Genomic DNA, 24,485 nt, shown 5'->3' with positions numbered 1-24,485 from the left:
GGCTGCTGTGATTGTTGCTGGCAACATACCTAGGGAGACAACCCCAAGACCCGGGTACACAGCCAGGAGAGTGTAGGAAGTAGCCGAGGGACACCAGACTTTAGTCCATTTGCGTTGTTGCTTGAATCCAGGTCAGTGTGGTTTGGCTGGATCCCTGCTGACGCAGTGGCAGAACCATCTGCAACTGTTAGTCCCTGGGCTGGCACTCAGTGGAGTGGGGTGGGCCTGGGTCCTGCTACCCCCTCCTGCCATCCCCACACCTGGGGTGGCTTCCTCCCCACCTTCAGTCAGAAGTTCTACGTTTGTCTGCCAGAGTTAGGTTATAAGACTGTTTGGAGCCTGAGGGCCCAAGCCCTGAACTGCTTGCTGCCTGGCCCCGCTTAGAGAGCCAGCACTTCTGAGATCGCTAATTCCCCAGTAACCCTTGCCTGAACAGGGGCCTGACAGTTAAGGGGTGTGGTATCCCTCAGAGACTGATGCGAATGGATGACTGCACACTCCTACGTGCCTGTATGGAATACCCTGTCTCAGTTTCCTCACCCCTCCTTCACAGCCTTCTCTTCTGGTTCTGCTAGAGAGAGTCTCTCTATTAACAGAAGATTCTAACACCTTTGTCTCTCCCCATCCTACCCTTGGGGATTTTCCATTTTTTCAATCCTCTGTTCATAGAATATCAGGGTTGGAAGGGACCTCAGGAGGTCATTTAGTCCAACCCCCTGCTCAAAGCAGGACCGATCCCCGACTAAATCATCCCAGCCAGTGCTTTGTCAAGCCTGACCTTAAACTTCTAGGGAAGGAGATTCCACCACCTCCCTAGGTAACGCATTCCAGTGTTTCACCACCCTCATAGTGAGAAAGTTTTTCCTAATATCCAACCTAAATCTCCCCCACTGCAACTTGAGACCATTACTCCTTGTTCTGTCATCTGCTACCACTGAGAACAGTCTAGATCCATCCTCTTTGGAACCCCCTTTCAGGTAGTTGAAAGCAGCTATCAAATCCCCCCTCATTCTTCTCTTCTGAAGACTAAACATCCCCAGTTCCCTCAGCCTCTCCTCATAACTCATGTGTTCCAGTCCCCTAATCATTTTTATTGCCCTCCGCTGGATGTTTTCCAATTTTTCCACATCCTTCTTGTAGCGTGGGGCCCAAAACTGGATACAGTACTCCAGATGAGGCCTCAACAATGTCGAATAGAGGGGAAGGATCATGTCCCTCGATCTGCTGGCAATGCCCCTACTTATACATCCCAAAATGCCATTGGCCTTCTTGGCAACAAGGGCACACTGTTGACTCATATCCAGCTTCTCGTCCACTGTAACCCCTAGGTCCTTTTCTGCAGAACTGCTGCCGAGCCATTCGGTCCCTAGTCTGTAGAGGTGCATTGGATTCTTCTGTCCTAAGTGCAGGACTCTGCACTTGTCCTTGTTGAACCTCATCGGATTTCTTTTGGCCCAATCCTCTAATTTGTCTAGGTCCCTCTGTATCCTATCCCTACCCTCCAGCGTATCTACCACTCCTCCCAGTTTAGTGTCATCTGCAAACTTTCTGAGGGTGCAATCCACACCATCCTTCAGATCATTTATGAAGATATTGAACAAAACCGGCCCCAGGACCGACCTCTGGGGCACTCCACTTGATACCGGCTGCCAACTAGACATGGAGCCATTGATCACTACCCATTGAGCCCGACAATCTAGCCAGCTTTCTATCCACCTTATAGTCCATTCATCCAGCCCATACTTCTTTAACTTGCTGGCAAGAATACTATGGGAGACCGTGTCAAAAGCTTTGCTAAAGTCAAGGAACAACATGTCCACTGCTTTCCCTTCATCCACAGAGCCAGTTATCTTGTCATAGAAGGCAATTAGATTAGTCAGGCATGACTTGCTCTTGGTGAATCCATGCTGACTGTTTCTGATCACTTTCCTCTCCTCTAAGTGCTTCAGAATTGATTCCTTGAGGACCTGCTCCTTGATTTTTCCAGGGACTGAGGTGAGGCTGACGGGCCTGTAGTTCCCAGGATCCTCCTCCTTCCCTTTTTTAAAGACGGGCACTACATTAGCCTTTTTGCAGTCATCTGGGACCTCCCCCAATCGCCATGAGTTTTCAAAAATAGTGGCCAATGGCTCTGCAATCACATCCGCAGATTGGAGTCATTAACAAATCAACAGTGCAGTGACAAAAGCTGGGGATTTCCCATATTTTTCTTCATTTAGTCTTATCAGAAATAGGTCTCCTGGGTTAACCCTGGATAAATTTTGGGCTGCATTCTGATGATTAAGGGAAAAAAGCCTGAGACTTCTTAGATCTGGCATCTCTCAAGCCACATTCTATAACTATGGCCAATTTGATCTGTTGGCCCTCAAGCAGCTGAGTTGGGCCTAATCTTGTGACTGATGTGGGCACTGCCCGATAGCTCAGTAGAGCTAATATGGAATCTCCGTGTTGTAGACTTCTCTTAGCAATTGATACTGTCCATTCTCTGTAAGTGGTAGGGGCTGGAGGCAATATATTTAAAGTCCTACTGTGTATCCCAAGAGCTTAGAATTCAGAGCTGGCCAATGGTAGCTCACCGTCAGTGACTATTCCTCTTTAGAATGCCAAAGGGCAAAACAGTGGCTTTAAACTTTTCTCTGACCTATTGACGTGGATCTGGTGAGAATCAGGTGGTCTAGAAAAAATAGTCCATGACTGCCAGATAGATATGGCCTTTTTCTTCAGAGTGCTGTACTGCTGCTAATTCTAGTCCTGTTCTATCCACTAATGCTGTGGGTCTGAGAGGTTCTTTGTGTTTACTTTTTCTGGTCGTTCTGCATGACTTGCCTGATTCCCTCTTGCATTTTAAGCTCTGCCCTATGCTGAGCCAGCAGACCAACTGTCAGGCTCACTCCCAGCATTTTGTGAGGCCTCTTGTATCTTTACTAAGATGTTGTCCTGCAACAACTGTGGGACTACAATATGATTGCCATGGGGTAATCAGACCTTCCTTTTTGGAGACTTTCCCTCTCATGATGCAGAGGTTACGAGCTGTATACAGTCCTGTGTAAGTAACTGAGCCACCCATGCTTATAAACTTGAATAACTTTGCAGTTTCAGGCTGGTAGGCCACTCAAAATAGCACCCAGGAGTGCTACTATATCACCCTAAGTCACTGGAGAATCAATGAGACTACTTCCCTAGTGCATATTATGAGAGAACTCTTGCATGAAGAGGCACCTTGTCTAGGTCTTTGCTATATATTAATAGTATGGGTGGATTGTGATGTGCCACTTGCTCAAAACTGAGACCCTGCCAAAGTTTTCTGAACTTCCTGTAACAAACTTGCCAAATGTTCTTTCTCTAGTTGGGCCTCCTGGTTTTGGCCTCTGGAACAACCTGCGAGAAGCTTCCAATCATTTCGTTGTAACTGGAGGGGCACCACACCAAGAACATAGCTGCTGGCATCTGTTGGAATGGCTGTTGACTTGGAAACCTCTTCAGCGTCAGTCCATGGAGTTACTGCAAGTGACGAGGTAAGTTATGAAGAGGCTTTTTTCCCCCTGAGGAAACCAACTATCCTCAGCATCATGTTCAGTGGCCAAAGAGAACAGCCTGAAACAATTCTAATTTTCTAATGATAAACAATTTAGCATCATAAATAGAATATATGGGCTCTCTTAAAGGTTTTCTTTAAGTTATTTTCTCCATGATTCCCCTTTGACACCATTAGGACTTTCTGGCTGCTCATTTTGAATGATTTAGTTTCAAAAGAAACTATTTGGAAACTTAGGTTCTAACGCAGGACAATGATTACCCAGCAAACTATGAACTTAACCAACAACCCGAGGCATTTGTGATTTACAGCTTTCAAAGGGACTGATGCTTGCTTGCCTTTTGTCTTTCCACTAATGCCTCTATAATTTGTACTCTGGACACAATGTCTTTTTTTCCTTCTTCAATAGAACTTTAAGTCCCTCTACCACCTAATTCACTGCACACAAAAGAAGATTTAATATCTTCCAAATGACTCTATAAAAAACAAGCCTACCAGATGGCAGACTTAGTTGCCCTGGGGGATGCGCTCTGCCTTTCATGCAGAGGCTTTTGAATGGAGGTTTGAAAGAGAACCAGTGAACACAATCTTTTAGTGGGGTGCTGTGATCTAACTTCAAGCAGAGGTACAAGAGAAGGGAAATTTAGTTCATGGCTCAACAAGAGAACAAATGAAGAAGCACAAGAATACTGCTTAAGTGTGCTAGGAAAAAAACCCACCGTACATGTCCTCTTGGGCATCTCTTCAGAAATTTTGGGCAACAGTGTTTGGATTATGTCCTTAGTCACTTGCCATCCAGTGCCTCAGTATATCTTAGACCAGAGGTGGGCAAACTATGGCCCGCAGGACCGTCCTGCCCGGCCCTTGAGCTCCCGGTCAGGAGACCAGCCCCTCCCCCGCAGCCTCAGCTCGTGGTGCCGCCAGTGTGGGAGGGGGCTGCACTGCGGGGGCAGGGGAGAGCAGGGAGGAAGGCCCCCCTGAAGCCACAGGGGAGCAGGCGGGCGGTGCGGGTGGCGAAAGCACAGCGAATGAGGGCGGAGGACTCGGGAAGAGCACCGGGCAGCCACGCAGCTGGCCAGAGAGAAGCACCACTTTGAAGGGGAAACAGCCACTTCTCTCTGGCTGCTGCTGCTCCTCCTGAGTCCTCCACCCATGTTCGCAAGGCTGCATTCTGAAAGGGGCTTTAGAGGGGGGCCTGTCAGGGGGCGGGGGTGTGGATAGGGATCGGGGCAGTCAGGGAGCAGGGGGGGTTGGATAGCGGGTGATGGCCCGGGGGGCCATTGGGGCAGGGGGTACCAGGAGGGGGTGGTCAGGGGACAAGGAGAAGGGAGGTTGGGTGGGTCAGGGATTTTGAGGGGGGCAGTCAGGGGGCAGGAAGTGGGAGGGGGTGGGTAGGGTAGGGGGGCACAGCCTTCCCTACCCAGCCCTCCATACAGTTTTGGAACCCCGATGTGGCCCTCCGGCCAAAAAGTTTGCCCACCCCTGGCTTAGACTATGACATACCCTTTGCCTGGATTAATAGAGTTAAGATTTGAGATCATTATTGTTTATCAGAGACTCTTTGCTATTCCTTCACTCCAATATTCAAACCAAGGATGTTGTCTGAATATGTTTAATTTTTCAGTGAGCAACAGGAAGTAGCTATTCTGCTGTTTTGTGTTTTGGTTTTTTTTTTCTTCCAGGTTTCCCTATAAGAAGCTACCTAACCTAAGAAATCCATCTAAAAGGGTGAATTTCTCCAAGACCAATTGTTTTGCATCTTTCTTGGTTATTTTCTGAGTACTCCTGTGACTTATTCACGTAGCAAATATTGTATTTGATTTTGCTTCTCTTCCTGTTCATGGCTTATATGTGAACAGATCACAATTTTCTCAGATTCATGTGTTGAGAATTATTTGTAGGACTCTACCAAATTCACGGCTATGAAAAAAGCCTCATGGACAGTGAAATCTGGTCTTTTGTGTGTTCTTACCCTATACCAGGGGTTCTCAAACTTCATTGCACTGCAACCGCCTTCTGACAACAAAAATTACTACATGAACCCAAGGCGGTGACAATGAAACCTGAGGCTGCCCGAGCCCCACCACCCCAGGTGGGTGGGCCCAAGCACAAGGGCTTCAGCCCCAGGCAGGGGGCCTGTAACCTGAGCCCTGCTCCCCAGGGCTGTAGCCCTCAGGCTTTGGCCCTAGGCCCCAGCAAGTCTAAGCCAGCCTTGGTGACCCCATTAAAATGAGGTCATGGCCGACTTTGGGGTTCTGACCCACAGTCTGAGAATCACTGCCCTATACTATACAGATTTCATGGGGGAGACCAGCATTTCTCAAAGTGGTGGCCAGAGAGTGGCCAGCTCTGAAGGCAGCACCCCACCAGCAGCAGTGCCAAAGTAAGGGTGGCAATGCCATACCATGCCACCCTTACTTCTGCGCTGCTGCCTTCAGAGCTGGGCAGCCGGAAAGCAGCGGCTGCTGATCAAGGGCCCAGCTCCGGAGGGAGCAGTGCAGAAGTAAGGCTGACCATACCATACTATGCCATCCTTACTTTGGTGCTGCTGCTGGCAGCAGTTCTGCCTTCGGAGCTGGGCTCCCGGCCAGCAGCCTCTGCTCTCCAGCTCTGAAGGCAGCGCCACCATCAGCAGCAACGCAGAAGTAAGAGTAGCAGTAGTACAACCTCCCTGTAACAGGGTGTCACTGGGCCCCTGCTGTACCCACAGACCAGCCAGAGACCTCTGTGTTGGTGCAATCACCCATGCTCTTTATTTACAGTATACTTTCCCACCACCTTCTAACTAGAAACAGCTTCAGTATTACAGCCTCAGGGACTGCTAGCTCCTGGAGCCAGCAGAGAAGTACTCCCTCTAATTCTCTACCGCCTCCCTGTTCTTCTCCCCCCCCCAGCTTCTTTCCTGCCAGCCTTTATGTAGCCCCTCACTAACGAGGCCAGCAGTTGCTCCCCGTTTGTCAATCCGGCTTGGGCTTACTCAGCCAGCTCCAATTCCCCTTTCTTGATTGGCGCTGATGTGACAGAGACCAGGCTCAGATTTCCTTAGCCAGCACCCTATCACACACCCCTACAATAACCTTGTGACCACCACACATGTCCTTTTAGGGTCAGGATCCCTACAATTACAACACTGTGAAATTTCAGATTTAAATAGATGAAATCATGAAACTTACAATTTTTAAAATCTTATGACTGTGAAATTGACCAAAATGGACAGTGAATTTGGTAGGGCCCTAATTACTTGCTAAGTAATTTTAGAGAATAACTCTCTATTTTAGCAATTTGCAAGCAGTACCTTGGGAGTATTTGATATTCAAGCTGTTTCACTGTAGATCACATGATACACTCTGTCAGTTAGGGAACAGACATTTAACGCTTGGAATTGGTTTTTCTGGTGCATGTACTTTTGATTATAAATTCAGTTTTTTTCTTCATAGTCACATGAAAATCACTCTTGGTAACTATTCCTACCAGCAAACTCATTTACTAGGACATTTGTGGAAAGCAAACACAAAAGGGGCAGGAACATCGTTGAAGCATAGCCATTAAAAAAAATTCAGATGAACAGTCACAGAAATGACGTTTATAGGATTCACCCAGCTCTGTTCTGAAGCAACATGATTTAAGTGGGGAAACTTCAGCTTCACAAGGTAGAGGCTGCTAGATGTTGACTGGATGCAAACCATGGGAAAATGGCAACAAGTAACTCAATTGTTACTCACCCTTAAACAAAGGTGATCCAAAGTCATTTCATTTCTTTGCTTAATGAATGATACATACCAAAGAGTCCAGTTCAAAATCCAAATAATAAACATAAGGAAGGAGTAGGGCATATTATTAGAGTGAAGAAAATCCCATTATTAGGAACAGAGGAGAGTCGGATTTGCTATATTGCATTAAACCAATATGGCATTATTAGGAGTTGGGAGAAACTTGTTATGGGTTAACTTAAATCCCCAAGGAGATTGCGAGATGTGAACTCACCCTTCAATTAACATAACTAAGCATAAGCCCCCACCTAAGACAAAAGATGTGCGTGAAACATAGGAGCTTTGGGCTCAGTATTGTGTTTTGGGTAGGGGTTGTGTGTTGGTGTGTGAGAGAATGCACAGAAACTGAACAGATAAGAACAGAGAGGCAGAGCATCCAATGAAGTGGGTATTCACCCACAAAAGCTTATGCTCCAATACTTCTGTTAGTCTATAAGGTGCCACAGGACTCTTTGCTGCTTTTACAGATCCAGACTAACATGGCTTCCCCTCTGATAAGAGGCAAAGCAAAAACTCCAAGCAGGAGTCTGTAAGCCCAGTATGACCTTGGAAAAAGTTAGAGGGCTTTGGGTCTGTTGGCTAAAGAGGCTTGGAGCTAAAAGCTGAAATGCATCTCCTTTTGTTCTTGGTTATCTCGGAATGCAGAGACACAGGACTGCATGTCTTTGTAAATAAACAAAGGTGCATCAAAGAAATACCTATCAATAATTTTGCCTCTCAACTGGAACATCCACAGGGCCCCAAAATCTGACTCACTCCTCAAGTTGAAAAGGGGCAATGGTATCCTTTAGCAGTGGCCAATACGTGATGCATCAGAGGAAGGAAAACATGTTCATCATGTGTCTAGTGATTAGCTTTCACCCTGAAGTATGAGATCTGATCCCCCTTATCTTAGCATGCATTACTGGGATAGCTGCTTAGTAACAAGTAAAGAATTCAACTTAACAACGGCTCATTCATCCATGTGCTGTGTCAAGCAAAGAACAAGCTTTTAGAGAAAATATTATTTCTCTATAGACCTTCAGCTAACAGCATGATTGCTGGTGATGCCACTGTGCATATTAAATAGCAACCTGTTACCGTAAAAGAGAAGTCATTTATTCTTACATAAAACTGATAGGAGAGAAGATCATTTTTTCCCCAGTATGAAAGCCAATTCAAAAGGAAAAACTATAAATATATAGAAATCCAGTGGTGGAAAAACAAATACTGGTTGGATCCATTTTCTGAGCTATTGTAGTAGCTTTCATTTTGCAGTCCTTCTCTATTCTTTTCTCCCACTTCCCTGGGAAGTTCATGAGCCAGCCAGAGGAGGTACAGATCTACCTTTCAACTTAGCACTGATTAATATGTTGGAAGCATCCAGTAATACAGATGTATTTCTTTGACTGTATAACAGGTTCAGGAATATGAGTGCTAACAACCAGTCAGGAAACATAAAATATTAGAATCATAGAAGATTAGGGTTGGAAGAGACCTCAGGAGGTCATCTAGTCCAACCCCCTGCTCAAAGCAGGACCAACACCAACTAAATCATCCCTGCCAGGGCTTTGTCTAGCCGGTCCTTAAAAACCTCTAAGGATGGAGATTCCACCACCTCCCTAGGTAACCCATTCCAGTGCTTCACCACCTTCCTAGTGAAATAGTGTTTCCTAATATCCAACCTAGGCCTCCCCCCACTGCAACTTGAGACCATTGCTCCTTGTTCTGTCATCTGCCACCACTGAGCTCCATCCTCTTTGGACCTGTTATCAAATCCCCCCTCACTCTTTTCTCTTCTGCAGACTAAACAAGCCCAGTTCCCTCAGCCTCTCCTCATAAGTCATGTTGCCCAGCCCCCTGATCATCTTCGTTGCCCTCCACTGGACTCTGCAATTTGTCCACATCCTTTCTGTAGTGGGGGGCCCAAAACTGGGCTTAATACTCCAGGTGTGGCCTCACCAGTGCCGAGTAGAGGGGAATAATCACTTCCCTCGATCTGCTTGCAGTGCTCCTATTTATACAGCCCAATATGCTATTAGCCTTCAACGTGACCAACTCAAGACTACCACAGGGCTTCCCACCCTCTGCTGTGAATATTAGCTGTTCTTTCTTGGTTTTTATTTATATACCATTCATGATTTGCTAAGTGCTTTTCAGGCTTGTTTAAATACAAGCTCTCTGTCCTAGAGAGCGCACAAACTAAGTGGTCCATGTACAGTGTGACTGAAGAGTGGAGTTTAGCATTCGTTGTATTACTACTTCAGTTTTTGTTTGTTTGTTTTTTGGATTTTCAGTCCTCTAACTTGTTAGCAATTCTCTGGAAGGAGGACTAGGGTTTCTAGGTCTCTTGAAAGATAGGTATTTGAAGAAGGGACTTGAAAAAGTTAAGGAAAGGGACTTCAGTTTTAACTCTGTATCAGCAACCATATGGAACTCTGAAACCTGTCATGTGTACCTTATCTCTCTTCCCTCCAGTTCTAGTACATTTAATATAGTCGTTCGAAACAAACAACAAAAAGGGTGAGGTGGCAGAGAGTGCTGGCACACTAGCCTGTTACCTCTGGACATGACATGTCCAATCTAGCTGAGGTCACCAGTGAAAATGGAGTTGGGTTGTCCCAGTTGATTCCTAAGGGGACAGCTGGTGACTAATTTTCATAAACTCTCTTGGTTTTTCTTTAGACAGTGTGTTCTCACTTCTTTGGGTTTCCTCTCGGTGCTGCATTCCCATCCCTTGCATTTCAAAACGAGTGATGGCTGATCAAAACCCTATAATGTGAACAGACACAGGTGAGTTGGAAGGAATAGGTCAGCAGCACAGACGCATCATATGGCAACAAAAATTAGCCAGGTTAGAAAAGATTAAGCTCTATAAATATTAATGAGCTATAATTAGGGCTAATATGGCCTCACTCCCAATTTTCATTATTAAACACCCCCATGGTAGAAAAGTAACTAATTGTGACCTTTTAAAAGTTGCTTCTTTGCTTACATTTTTGACTGAGCATTTTTCACTCTCACAGGTGTTTGCTGACACAATGGGTGAAATCCTGCCCAATTAAAGTCAATGGGAGATTTGTCACTGATTTCACTGGAGCCAAGATTTCACGCAACATGTTCTCTGAATAAGTGATTATTAGGTAGAAATCAAGGCTCTCTTCCATGCAGGCATGCTGGGCTGGGGGGAGACCTGGATGCTGCAGGGATCTGCTCTGGCCTCAGTGCCCCCACACAGGAGTCAGCAGATATGCAACTGCCACTGTTAGCACACCCTGAGTTCAGACTCCATGTCTACTCTGCAATGGGGAGATGTGGCTGCAGCAGGTGTAGACATACCACAGTTAGCTTTGTTCTAGTAGGAAGTAACAATAGTGAGTAACAATACCAAGAATCTAGCGAGTAACAATAGCCACGAAGCCACCTCAGCATGGCTGGCAACACAACCGAGCCCCATCCACCCAGGACCCTGGATATATATTACTTTGAGCTAGCGTTGACCTACCTAGATCAAAGCTAGCTCAGATATCTCTATGTGCTGCAGTTACACCTCCCAACTGCAATGTAGACCCACCCTAAGGGTGTAGCTTAGGCTCTTTCAGACTCCTCCTGCTATTGGATGCAGCCCTAGCTGGGGGGAAAACTCTGGCCAGCTGGGGATGGAAAAGGGAACTGCATCCCATCCTGTCATACTCAGACCTGGCCATAGGATCTACATATCTGTGACTTCCATGCTCAGTTATTGGAACTCCTCTCAAAGAATGAAACCTCACAATCTAAGTTAGTACAAAGCATAGCATCCTCTCTGCTTAGCAGCACAGGTTTCCATGAACACATGCTAGTGCCCCTCTATCTGGAGTGGCTCACCATTCAATACCAAATCTAGTTCAAGGTCTTTGTTCTATGATTCAAAGCCCTCCATGGAACTGTCCCTAGCTTCCTCCTCTGCAACCATGACCTTTCACAACAGCTGCATTCCACTGTAACAATGAAACTGACCAGCGGGGGAGTCTCATAAGTGCAGGAGACAGAACTTTCACATGGTCCAGAGCAAGACTATGGAACTTGCTCTCTTTCTCCCTCCCCCTGGAGATGAAAAGGACCACGGACCTCACCCCAATCAGGACTCTGTATGAAACTCATCCCTTTGAATTAGTTTTCCCTCCATTTTTTCAGAATTGAATAATCAACCAACAAAAAACAAACCTAATTTCCAACCCTAGAATCAAAGCGAGCAATCTACTCCTTCCTGCAGGGGAACGGGGAGAGAGACTGATATTTGTGGGGGGTGGGGTTCGTAACTGAGAGGCACTTAGATACTGCAGTGATGGGGGTGATAGAAGAACCTAGAGAGCGAGATCAATCAGATTAGCTAGGTAGCTCAGGTAGTGCCATCTGCATTAGTGTGGGTGGCTGAGAGGCACTCCTCAAAAGGGGAGTGACTGAGAAGTGGGGCCAGAGCCATCCACCCCTTGCACCTGCGCAGACAGCGCACTAGGAGGAGATGGGTTTGTATGGGCAGTAAATGTGGCTCCTGAGGCATTCAATCGACCTCTGTCAAGTGCAGTCAGAATGCCTAGAGGTACCCCCACTGAGACCACGTCCCATAGCGCATCTCTGCGCTTGAAGGCACAGTTTAGTCCAACATTTTTAGTCTTGCACCATGTTGCCATTGTAAATGCAATCTATGTTGTCTGTCTTTGTAAACCCATTCCAGAGCCCTATAAAAACAAGAGGAGGTGTATGAACCTCTCAGGATTCATGGAATTATACCCTACAGTTCTACTAATTGGGTGTTAATCATGCTGACTTTACTCAGGCAAAACTCCCCTAACACTGACTTTAATAGGAGTGCAGCAGATTGCAGGATCAGGCCCTGTGTGTCTTGGAAGACATGAATAATAATCAGTATGTGCAGAAATTCTGCAGTTTGCAACTCAAAAGAACACTTTAAATCTGCTTAGCAATTTGTAACGCCCACAGTAGCACACTGTGTAACGCTGCAGTAGACAAATCCACTTAGACAAATTCTGAAACCATATTTAATGTGTATCACAAACTCACAATCAGAAAAAGGAGGAAGAGAGGAAAAAACCCACCAATATGCAGGTTGATTTGAGAAAGAAGAGTGGGTGTCCTCTCCCCAAAGATGCTATTTTATCCTCTTAATATTTTCTGAACTCTCAGTAATTACCACCCTGATGGGCCTGATTGCTCTGTTGTCTCCACTGACAGTTGTTTCCTCTCAAATGTAAATGTTTTTCAGAACTGACAACTTTCTTTCAACACAAGCATTAGTGCCCGGGAAAGCCAACCCACCTTTCACAAAAATATTTGGTGAATGACGTTATTTTTCTAAAGTGAAAATCTCAACACATTTTGATGGGCTGATGTCGTCTTGTCCTGCCAGGCTTCTAGCTTTATATTAGCCACATGCTGTTTAATCTGAATGAATTCATGCTGCAGGCCACTTTGATCAGTTAGCTAACATTATATATGGTCCCTACCTTAAAATTTTCTCAGTCATACTGTTTCTGTCATTGATGGATGATATAAAATCCACTTTAAGGGCCTTTTGCGCTTGTATTTAAATCCATATCTTTTTACTGACTCTTGATCTAGAGAGCAGAACTGTTCCAACTGCAGTATGCTATTATTTTACTGGTTGGCTGTTCAGCACTAATGGATTTTGTGCAGTTCAAGACCAAAAGATAAAAACCGTAGGCAAGATCCTCAGCTGGTATATTGAATTGAACCCTGCTGATTTGCACCAGCCGAGGATCTGGTTCAAACCGTGCTGCAGAGCATACAATCTCAAAGACCAGTCTAAAGGCAGGGTGCACTGGGGATTCCAGAGGAGGGAATAACTGAATGTTATTGGTAACTTATGTCCTGCACGATATAGGCATTGCAAAAGGGATGGGTTTTGGGCGTGGGTTTTGAATGAAGGGGGAGGATATTGGCTTTGCAAACTAGGATGGGGAGGTCATTCCAGGCAAAGGGGTCAACACTGGGAAAGGAGATGAATTGACTGAAAGTAAGAAAAGAAAAGCTGGCAATTTGTAATGCCCAACCTGTTGAGCAATAAAAGATGGGCATCACGTAGCGATGTGACAAACCAACAAGGCAAAGGCCATTAGGGCCAAATTGGGGAACTGAGCGTTCACTCCCTAGTGTTTTAGATTGTGTTCTAGGGACCTTCCTCGGGCCTGAGGGAAAGGAATCTTTGCCCCCAGCCTGCAAAGAGGGAATGGCACTGATCAGTAACCCTTGCAGCTGGCACATTTCACCTCCACTGTGGAGAATGATCAGTGGATCCGAACACTTACAGATCTACTTGCACCTTTCCCCAACCCCTTGTTCCTTCTGAATTCTTGCACCCTTGTTCTTTCCCCAACGCCTCCCCAAACTTCCCTGCACGCTGGGGTGCAACAAGCCCTGACACAGCAGTTTATTATTAGACTGATACAAGTTGATCACTGAAATACTGGTGAAGAGGCCACAGAAGTGTCTGAACTGTAATCAACCATGGCGACTGGCAGTTTACCAAATTATTTCTTCAACCCTGGCTCATCCAAAATAATTCCAGTTCTGAAGAAGTAAGATGAATAGAGCAAGCTGCTGAATATAGCTTCTTACTAAGAATATGAAAAGACTCAGGACATCCTGAAAATAGACATATTGTTTGAAGTACTGGAAGAGGGAGGACTACAAGCTACCTTGAAACATCTACATGAAGAGTACAATGGCATTTAAGCCTGACAAGGTTAATGAGGAAAACCAGTTGATTGGGGAGTTAAAAAAATTACACTGAGATACTGACACTTATCTATCTCATTCCTAGAGAAGATTTTCAGAAACCTTGAATGAGAAGAAAGGATATCAAGATAGAGACTATTGCTGAACCCCCTAGAGATTTTCAAACAATGGTCAGAGGAGAACTCAGAGAAGGAGTTTACCCTTAGGGTGAGTACACAGAAGACCAAGACTGTGTGTAATACAAACATGGAAAGAAAAAAAAAATTCACAGCTGATGGTGTGGGGAAGGGATAGGAATTAAAAGACGGATGTCTGTCTAGATCAGAGAATCTGTTATATCAGACCATAAGAACTGGATGAATATGAACTAATACTGGATAGAGAATGCTTAGAAGACTTAACAAACATACAAAGAATAGGTTTCTTGCAGATTTTATGGCAAATAGTTTTGGTCCTAAACCAGGTTCTCACCATTAGGAGAGAATCCCGTAAAATGAATTTTTTAAAGTTTTGCCTACAGTGCTGGAAATCCAAACACAACAATATTTGTGCTAAAACATGGGAATTGGAAAGCAACGCTGCCTATAAACAGAAAAGTAAAATTGACTTCTCTACTTTCACTGTCCAAGGGGAAAGAACTATAAAAACTAAACAGGATACAGGGCATACTAGTAAATGAAATGTTTATAATTTTCAGGGGATTATACATAGTTAGTCAAATTGGAATCTGATCAGAACTCCTGGATCAATACACTTACCCAGGTGGAAAGTGTCATGGTATCATTAACGATCACTAGTGGGCAGTTTCTCAGTCTTACATCTCACCCAGAGGTGATCCCTCCAGCCTTTAACACATTGGTTCTGTGCAGATTAGGAGGAAGAAATGCCACCAGATTAGTCACAAGCAACATTTTCTGCAGCAGATTCAGGTTTTCCTTGAAGGTCTCCCATCCATGCACAGACCAAGTCTCATCCTGTTCATCTTAGGAGAGCTGACAAGATCACAGCTCATAGCTACAGTCAATTCAAATTGGCCTGGTGTAAGAATAAACACTGACTCATTAACCTTTGCAACCTAGAGTCCTGTCAGGTACCTGGAGCCTGGAAATAAAGGTTAATACCCCCATTCCATGACATGGGCTAATATCTAGTGAGTCCGATGGTTATATTTGTTTCTTCAAGTGGTTTGTCTGGCCCTGTGTTTGCAGCCCTGATTGTCTGCAAGATGATACACCTTACAACTATTATTGATCGAGGACTGAATAGGACAAGCATATATATTAATTATTACATAATGTGGTAACACCTAGAGTCCCCGATCAAGAATTGGGCCCCCAGTATGTTTGACACTGTGTGCACATATTACAAAAAGGTCCTCCAGCTGTAATTTGCAATCTGTTCTTTCACGGGTCCTAAATTTTTGTGGCAGGTTCTCTATAAAAGAAAATGAGAGGCAACTGTTTGATGGCTGCTGGGGGGGGGGGGAGGGTTGGAATATTAGCAGCAGTCCTGACTGAGAAGGATTAATAGGCAGAGTGCAAGGGAGGAGGTCAAAGGTGAAAAATAAATGTAGTTTATCAGAGGGTTGCAAAAATAAAGGAATTAATCACATTGTTATCATCACCCCATATGTCGTATAGAGTTAATCAGCTCCGAATGAAAGCATATTAGCTCAGGGAGAATTATTCATGCATAGCAGGTGTTCTCCCAGTCCCCATCCATGGAAGCAGTAATTGGTATCCAGGCCTTCTCTAGCCAGCAGCTATCATTCCTGCTGGCCTGAATTAATCATCCAAATTGCTATGTTTGTCTACAACAGTGGTTTTTCAACCCATGGTCCGGGGACCCCTTGGAGTCCGCAGACTCTGCAAGATTTCCAAAGGGGTCCATATCACTATTTTAAATATTTTTCGGGGTTTGCAAATGAAAAAAGGTTGACAACCACTGGACTACAAAATATTTTTCAACATAATGAGATTTATTTATTTATGTAGTGGTTGAGTTATCGAAAAAGGTTGACAACCACTGTGAAATGAATAGGAGATGGTATTTCAAAATTTCCATGATTTATTTATTAGTTTTTGTAGTGGGTGAGTTATCTAGATTGATCCCAACCTTAGTAAGAGAGAGAAGGAGCCTCACAGTGGTTTGAAAAATGATGATGATTCATTTATCCAGTCTGTCACTGTATGTTAGGGAGTGGCAGCAGACTTCTAGCAACAGGTACCGTGTATACGGGTGATTCAATACTTGGCAGAAAAAGGCAAGTCAGATATCTACCTTCAAATAAGAATTTGTCTTTTTTTATACATTTCAAAAATGCAGATTGTATTTGTAACAGTTCAGGCTCAACCTAGATGCAGAGGGAAACATCTCCACAGGCCCTTGATCCTACAAAGAGTTAAGTGCCATCTGCTCCTACTTATTTCACAGAAGGGGCTGAGCACCTTACAGGATCAGATCCATAATGACTAATGATCTTCCTGCCATTTAAGTCAATAGCAAATCTTCTGTGGATTTCAGTGGGAACAGGACTGGGCCCTAAGTGAGAAGCCTTACCTACTGTACATATAGGACCCTGTCCTGCAAAGTGCTAAGCAGTCTGGCTGTACATTCAACAAAGCACTATAGCACATGCTTAATTTCAGCACATGAATAATCCCCCTGACTTCAGTGGGACTATTCATGTACATAGCTTTAAGCATGTGCTTAATTTCTTCACTGGATAGGCTCTTGAGGGCTCATTACCTGGATTCCGATTTCACGTCCAGTGAAATCAATGGAAACTCCCATTGGTTTTAATGTGCTCTCGAAAAGCAGCTTTAATCTGCACAGGAATCTGGGACCATCTCACACCCATCATTCCTTCTCAAGTCACACTCATCACAATTTCTTCATCATCCACACACAGAGAGGGAAAGATTGGATTCAGTGGCCTACTAAAGGTCCTCCTTATAGTCCTAACAATTCTGTCTCAGAAAGCACTGGACGGTGCCATGTTCTTTCCATCACTCAATCCAGCTGCTATGCTGTGAATTTGATGGAACATTTATATCTCTGACCAATCTCACAAATTAATAACATGAAAACGCACCTGTACTACTTAATGCTGAAATTTTCTATTGTGATGTCTCATTTCTTTAAGATATGAAGCTAAATCTGAGTATTATGGGAGCAGGAATAAGGGCTTTAAGTGGGGAATGAAGGGTATTTCCAACTAACACTATAAGTGATCAGTGCCCCATATCCATTTTAAGCTTTGATAGTAAAGATTATGGGCCAAATTCATCACTGTATAGCCCCAAGGAAGTCAGTAGATATGTCTACAATCTCTTATTTCATGCTAAATCATTATGACTTAATCACTTATTTAACTTTTCTTAAAATAAGTTATGGCCAAATTTGGATTTTATTGGAGCTGTATCCATTTACACCAAGTCTGAATTTGGCTCTCTGAGACAGGTGTTCAAGTTGCAGTGGGGGAGGTTTAGGTTGGATATTAGGAAAAACTTTTTCATTAGGAGGGTGGTGAAACACTGGAATGCGTTACCTAGGGAGGTGGTAGAATCTCCTTCCTTAGAAGTTTTTAAGGTCAGGCTTGACAAAGCCCTGGCTGGGATGATTTAATTGGGGACTGGTCCTGCTTTGAGCAGGGGGTTGGACTAGATGACCTCCTGGGGTCCCTTCCAACCCTGATATTCTATGATTCTGTGGGGAGCTCCCCTGAAGCTAGTGGGTTTACATTAGGGTTCATTTGGCCTAATATCTCTTCTAGTCACTCCAACTTATTGTCAAATTTTAGGTCCTGATTCTGCAGTTTGCAACACAAGAGTGGGCTGCTGCATGCATGCAGAGCCCTGTTCTGCCTGTTCTAAATGGCTGGATTGGGACCTTAGCAACCCCTTCAGCACGCTAACTAGGCAGAGGAGACAGAGTATTGCCTGAAGCTTTCTTCTCGTCTCCAGAATGTTGCAATGTCTGTACAAATGTTTTAATTTACTTTTAGCTCCCTCTTGTGGATCTTATCAAAAGGCTGCATGATCCCTGTGACATTTTTCTGAAGTTATCTGTGCACACTAGCAGTATAACTGTACATAACCAACTGATCCAAAGCCCATTAAAGTCAATGGGAATCCTTCCACCTACTTCAATGGACATTGGATCAGGCCTAAATGACTCTTCTGTGTTCATCTTCTTTGCTTGTCTGACCAAGTAAACTCATGGTTCCAGCTTGGCTTCCTTAATCAAAGCATTTTAAAGGCTGAAATGCTTTCCCTTGGGCCAGGGGATCATCTCCCTTGTACACATCTCACTCACTTCCACCGTTTGCAACTTTAACGTATCCTCTCCTTTGTTTTCCTTCCTCTTCTGTAGCTCAGTCTGCCCATCAGCTCTGCCTATTGCCGCTGTCCCTGGTGTACTCCTGCTTCCATCCTCATCTCTTCTTTATCCTGAGGCCTTGACTTTCACAGCTCTCTTCCAAAGTGCCAGTGCTCTCTAGACTGCAGCATGTGCAGAATGCTGCTGCCTTCCTTCTCCTTCATAGTCCACGCTCGGACAATGCTGCTAGCTCCTCATCCATTTCCAGAACCAGTTCAGATTCGTTCTCCTTGTTTTAAAATGCTCCGTGGCCTTGCTCCAGCTTATCCGACGGGCCGCCTCTCTCTCTGCTAAAGAAGCACTAACCTGAACGACAGTACATCAAACAATCTCATTGCTGCTGCCATAGCACCTGCCACCTGGAACAGCTTTTCTGCAGCTCTGCACCTTATGGATTCCTTCACTTCTTTTTTTCTTCAAATCTCATGAAAATGTGTATTTCCTCCCTTGCCAAGATCTCTCTCTCTCCCTCTCCCTATGTGCCATCAGGTTTTACTTTAATTCTGTAACTGTTATTTACATCTGTATATCGTTTTGGGATGCAATTGGAATGAAATATGTTGTGCCAAATAAAATGGCGTTGTGAGAAGGAGCTGGTGTGGTCTAGTGGTTGGGGACTGGCTATTCCAGGGTCTGTTCCTGACTTGCTGTGTGACCTTGGATAAGCCTCTTTACCTCTATTTTTCCCCTCCCATCTTTTGCTGGTTTAGTCTGCAAGCTCTTTGGGATAGGGACGTTCTCTTAGCAGGGGCGGTGGAGCCTTCCCAAAAGTGGGGGGGGCAGGGCCCTCCATGGCCCCACTCTGCCCCGCCTCGCCCTGCCCCGCTCCTCCTCTTTCCTCCCGAGGCCTCAACCTGGATCAGGGCTGAGGAACCTGAGCCCCTCCATCTGCCCAGGACGGGGGACAGAGAGCAGCTCCCAGCCCATGTCCCCAACTCCTGGGCTCCCCACGCAGGGCAGGCGGAGGATCCATGGCTCCCCACAGCTGCTTGTGCAGCTCTGACCCTGACCCAGCTCCGGCCAGGGGGCGGGCCTTGCAGCCACAGCCTGGCCATGGTAAGAGCCGCCCAGGCAGATATATGGTGTTGCAGACCCTCCATCTGCTCTGGATGGGAGGTTTGGGGGTGAGCACACAGGCCGGGGGCTGCTTTTGGGGGCTCCCCTTCCCTGGGCAGGTGGAGGGTCTGCAGCGGCCCACGCTCCCTGACCGGGCTCCAGTTGCTGGCCTGGCTGGAGGGCTGGGCCTTGGGGGGGAAGAGGACGGGCAGGGGCAGACCCGTGGTGAAAAGTGGATGGGCCAGGTCTGTCCACTTCCAAAAAATGGGAGGACCATGGCTCCCTGACCCCGCCGTTCTAGTGCTCCTGTCTCTTATTGTGTGATGCCAGACACAATGGAGCCCTGACTTCCAGTAAATTTCTAGGCCTACTAATAATAATATTGTTTCTAGATATTTAAAACATATTTTTATCAAATGCACATATCATTGAAGTGCAGCTCACTAGTGTGGCACACATTATGCATCCCATGAAGGCCGGTGCTCCCCAAACTTTTTTGGTCACACCCCCACCCTTACTTGGCCAGGAGCTGGTGATTGAGGCTGGGGCTGGAGCTGCTGCTGGGGTTGGGGGCAGAGCGGGGCTGAGTGTGGCCCTCCCTCCCTGGCCCCCATGGGGGCTGGTCTGTGGCCCACTGCACCCCCTGAATATTCCTCTGCTCTCCTGTAGGGGGGCTGTGCCCCACAGTTTGGGGACCACTGTTCTAGTCCAATTTATTTCAGTGCTATCTCATTTTCTACTTGAGATACTCATAGCCCTGGTCTACACTAGGACTTTAGGTCGAATTTAGCAGCGTTAAATCGATTTAAACCTGCACCCGTCCACACAGTGAAGCCCTTTATTTCGACTTAAAGGGCTCTTAAAATCGATTTCCTTACTCCACCCCTGACAAGTGGATTAGCGCTTAAATCGACATTCCCGGCTCGAATTTGGGGTACTGTGGACACAATTCGATGGTATTGGCCTCCGGGAGCTATCCCAGAGTGCTCCATTCTGACCGCTCTGGACAGCACTATCAACTCAGATGCACTGGCCAGGTAGACAGGAAAAGAACTGCAAACTTTTGAATCTCATTTCCTGTTTGGCCAGCGTGGCAAGCTGCAGGTGACCATGCAGAGCTCATCAGCAGAGGTGACCATGATGGAGTCCCAGAATCGCAAAAGAGCTCCAGCATGGACCGAACGGGAGGTGCGGGATCTGATCGCTGTTTGGGGAGAGGAATCCGTGCTATCAGAACTCCGTTCCAGTTTTCGAAATGCCAAAACCTTTGTGAAAATCTCCCAGGGCATGAAGGACAGAGGCCATAACAGGGACCCGAAGCAGTGCCGCGTGAAACTGAAGGAGCTGAGGCAAGCCTACCAGAAAACCAGAGAGGCGAACAGCCGCTCTGGGTCAGAGCCCCAAACATGCCGCTTCTATGATGAGCTGCATGCCATTTTAGGGGGTTCAGCCACCACTACCCCAGCCGTGTTGTTTGACTCCTTCAATGGAGATGGAGGCAATACGGAAGCAGGTTTTGGGGACGAAGAAGATGATGATGAGGAGGAGGTTGTAGATAGCTCACAGCAAGCAAGCGGAGAAACCGGTTTTCCCGACAGCCAGGAACTGTTTCTCACCCTAGACCTGGAGCCAGTACCCCCCGAACCCACCCAAGGCTGCCTCCTGGACCCAGCAGGCGGAGAAGGGACCTCTGGTGAGTGTACCTTTTAAAATGCTATACATGGTTTAAAAGCAAGCATGTGAAAGGATTACTTTGCCCTGGCATTTGCGGTTCTCCTAGATGTAGTCCTAAAGCCTTTGCAAAAGGTTTCTGGGGAGGGCAGCCTTATTTCGTCCTTCATGGTAGGACACTTTACCACTCCAGGCCAGTAACACGTACTCGGGAATCACTGTAGAACAAAGCATTGCAGTGTATGTTTGCTGGCATTCAACCAAAATCCGTTCTTTATCTCTCTGTGTTATCCTCAGGAGAGTGAGATATAATTCATGGTCACCTGGTTGAAATAGAGTGCTTTTCTTCAGGGGACACTCAGAGGAGCCCATTCCTGCTGGGCTGTTTGCCTGTGGCTAAACAGAAATGTTCCCCGCTGTTAGCCACAGGGAGGGGGGAAGGTTGAGGGGGTAGCCACGCGGTGGGAGGAGGCAAAATGCGACCTTGTAACGAAAGCACATGTGCTATGTATGTAATGTTAACAGCAAGGTTTACCCTGAAAGAGTGTAGTGACTGTTTTATAAAATGTGTCTTTTTAAATACCGCTGTCCCTTTTTTTTTCTCCACCAGCTGCATGTGTTTCAGTGATCACAGGATCTTCTCCTTCCCAGAGGCTAGTGAAGCTTAGAAAGAAAAAAAAACGCACTCGCGATGAAATGTTCTCCGAGCTCATGCTGTCCTCCCACACTGACAGAGCACAGACGAATGCGTGGAGGCAAATAATGTCAGAGTGCAGGAAAGCACAAAATGACCGGGAGGAGAGGTGGAGGGCTGAAGAGAGTAAGTGGCGGGCTGAAGACAGGGCTGAAGCTCAAATGTGGCGGCAGCGTGATGAGAGGAGGCAGGATTCAATGCTGAGGCTGCTGCAGGACCAAACCAGTATGCTCCAGTGTATGGTTGAGCTGCAGCAAAGGCAGCTGGAGCACAGACTGCCACTGCTGCCCCTCTGTAACCAACCGCCCTCCTCCCCAAGTTCCATAGCCTCCACACCCAGACGCCCAAGAACGCGGTGGGGGGGCCTCCGGCCAACCAGCCACTCCACCACAGAGGATTGCCCAAAAAAAAGAAGGCTGTCATTCAATAAATTTTAAAGTTGTAAACTTTTAAAGTGCTGTGCTTAAAGTGCTGTGTGGCATTTTCCTTCCCTCCTCTACCACCCCTCCTGGGATACCTTGGTAGTCATCTCCCTATTTGTGTGATGAATGAATAACGAATGCATGACTGTGAAGCAGCAATGACTTTATTGCCTCTGCAAGCGGTGATTAAAGGGAGGAGGGAAGGGTGGTTAGCTTACAGGGAAGTAGAGTGAACCAAGGGGCGGGGGGTTTCATCAAGGAGAAACAAACAGAACTTTCACACCGTAGCCTGGCCAGTCATGAAACTGGTTTTCAAAGCTTCTCTGATGCGTACCGCGCCCTCCTGTGCTCTTCTAACCGCCCTGGTGTCTGGCTGCGCGTAACCAGCAGCTAGGCGATTTGCCTCAGCCTCCCACCCCGCCATAAATGTCTCCCCCTTACTCTCACAGATATTGTGGAGCACACAGCAAGCAGTAATAACAGTGGGAATATTGGTTTCGCTGAGGTCTAAGCGAGTCAGTAAACTGCGCCAGCGCGCCTTTAAACATCCAAATGCACATTCTACCACCATTCTGCACTTGCTCAGCCTGTAGTTGAACAGCTCCTGACTACTGTCCAGGCTGCCTGTGTACGGCTTCATGAGCCATGGCATTAAGGGGTAGGCTGGGTCCCCAAGGATACATATAGGCATTTCAACATCCCCAACAGTTATTTTCTGGTCTGGGAATAAAGTCCCTTCCTGCAGCTTTTGAAACAGACCAGAGTTCCTGAAGATGCGAGCATCATGCACCTTTCCCGGCCATCCCACGTTGATGTTGGTGAAACGTCCCTTGTGATCCACCAGAGCTTGCAGCACTATCGAAAAGTACCCCTTGCGGTTTATGTACTCGGCGGCTTGGTGCTCTGGTGCCAAGATAGGGATATGGGTTCCATCTATGGCCCCACCACAGTTAGGGAATCCCATTGCAGCAAAGCCATCCACTATGACCTGCACATTTCCCAGGGTCACTACCCTTGATATCAGCAGATCTTTGATTGCGTGAGCTACTTCCATAACAGCAGCCCCCACAGTAGATTTGCCCACTCCAAATTGATTCCCAACTGACCGGTAGCTGTCTGGCGTTGCAAGCTTCCACAGGGCTATCGCCACTCGCTTCTCAACTGTGAGGGCTGCTCTCATCCTGGTATTCATGCGCTTCAGGGCAGGGGAAAGCAAGTCACAAAGTTCCATGAAAGTGCCCTTACGCATGCGAAAGTTTCGCAGCCACTGGGAATCGTCCCAGACCTGCAACACTATGCGGTCCCACCAGTCTGTGCTTGTTTCCCGAGCCCAGAATCGGCGTTCCACAGCATGAACCTGCCCCATTAGCACCATGATGCATGCATTGTCAGGGCCCATGCTTTCAGAGAAATCTGTGTCCATGTCCTGATCACTCACGGGACCGCGCTGACGTCGCCTCCTCGCCCGGTATCGCGTTGCCATGTTCTAGTGCTGCATATACTGGTGGATAATGCGTGTGGTGGTTAATGTGCTCCTAATTGCCAAAATGAGCTCAGCGGCCTCCATGCTTGCCTTGGTATGGCGTCAGCACAGAAAAAAGGCGCGGAACGATTGTCTGCCGTTGCTCTGACAGAGGGAGGGGCGACTGACGACACGGCTTACAGGGTTGGCTTCAGGGAGCTAAAATCAACAAAGGGTGTGCCTGTACATCAAGGAGTATTTCAGGCAAGACTGCATGGAGGGTTCCAATAAGAAATGGTGCACCTAAGTTATAGTTGTTATTGGAACAAGGAGGTTAGCCTGGCCTCTGATTGATACATGGCTAGATTTACCTCGCTGCACCTTCTCTGTGAGTGACTGCAGTGTGATCTAGACAGGGGAGGAGGCAAATGAGTACAAAACAAATCTGGTCTATTTCTTGTTCTGACCCACTCCATCTATCTTTTACATCTTTGGCTGGCAGCAGACGGTGCAGAAGGACTGCATGCCATCCACATCTCATGGCTGCTTGGCAGAAGATGGTACAGTACGACTGCTAGCCATCTTCATCTCTTGCCTGCCTGGCATAAGATGGTACAATACGACTGCTAGCAATCCTCATCTCTTGCCTGCCTGGCAGAAGATGGTACAGTACGACTGCTAGCAGTCCGTATTGCCTGCCCGCTCACCATAAGACGGTTCAATAGGACTGCAGGACTAAAGAGAATGACCTGGTCAA

The 24,485-nt window shown here is 46.5% G+C and overlaps 1 long non-coding RNA gene across 2 annotated transcripts in view; it reads left to right on the top strand.

Moving 5' to 3' along the window:
• The window catches only part of LOC140913396 (uncharacterized), a 47,497-nt gene that overhangs the window by 14,498 nt on the left and 8,514 nt on the right, over positions 1-24,485 (top strand). The window contains exons 4-5 of one of the 2 annotated variants that reach the window (XR_012159575.1): positions 3,347-3,515; positions 18,418-19,013. This is a non-coding gene — a long non-coding RNA (uncharacterized lncRNA). Of the gene's footprint in view, positions 1-3,346; positions 3,516-18,417; positions 19,014-24,485 lie in introns of those variants that run through there. The other variant, XR_012159574.1, reaches the window with a different exon arrangement.

Source organism: Lepidochelys kempii, chromosome 6 (genome assembly GCF_965140265.1).
Source record: "Lepidochelys kempii isolate rLepKem1 chromosome 6, rLepKem1.hap2, whole genome shotgun sequence".
Taxonomy (NCBI): domain Eukaryota; kingdom Metazoa; phylum Chordata; order Testudines; family Cheloniidae; genus Lepidochelys; species Lepidochelys kempii.
This window is presented reverse-complemented; position numbering and strand designations above follow the sequence as displayed.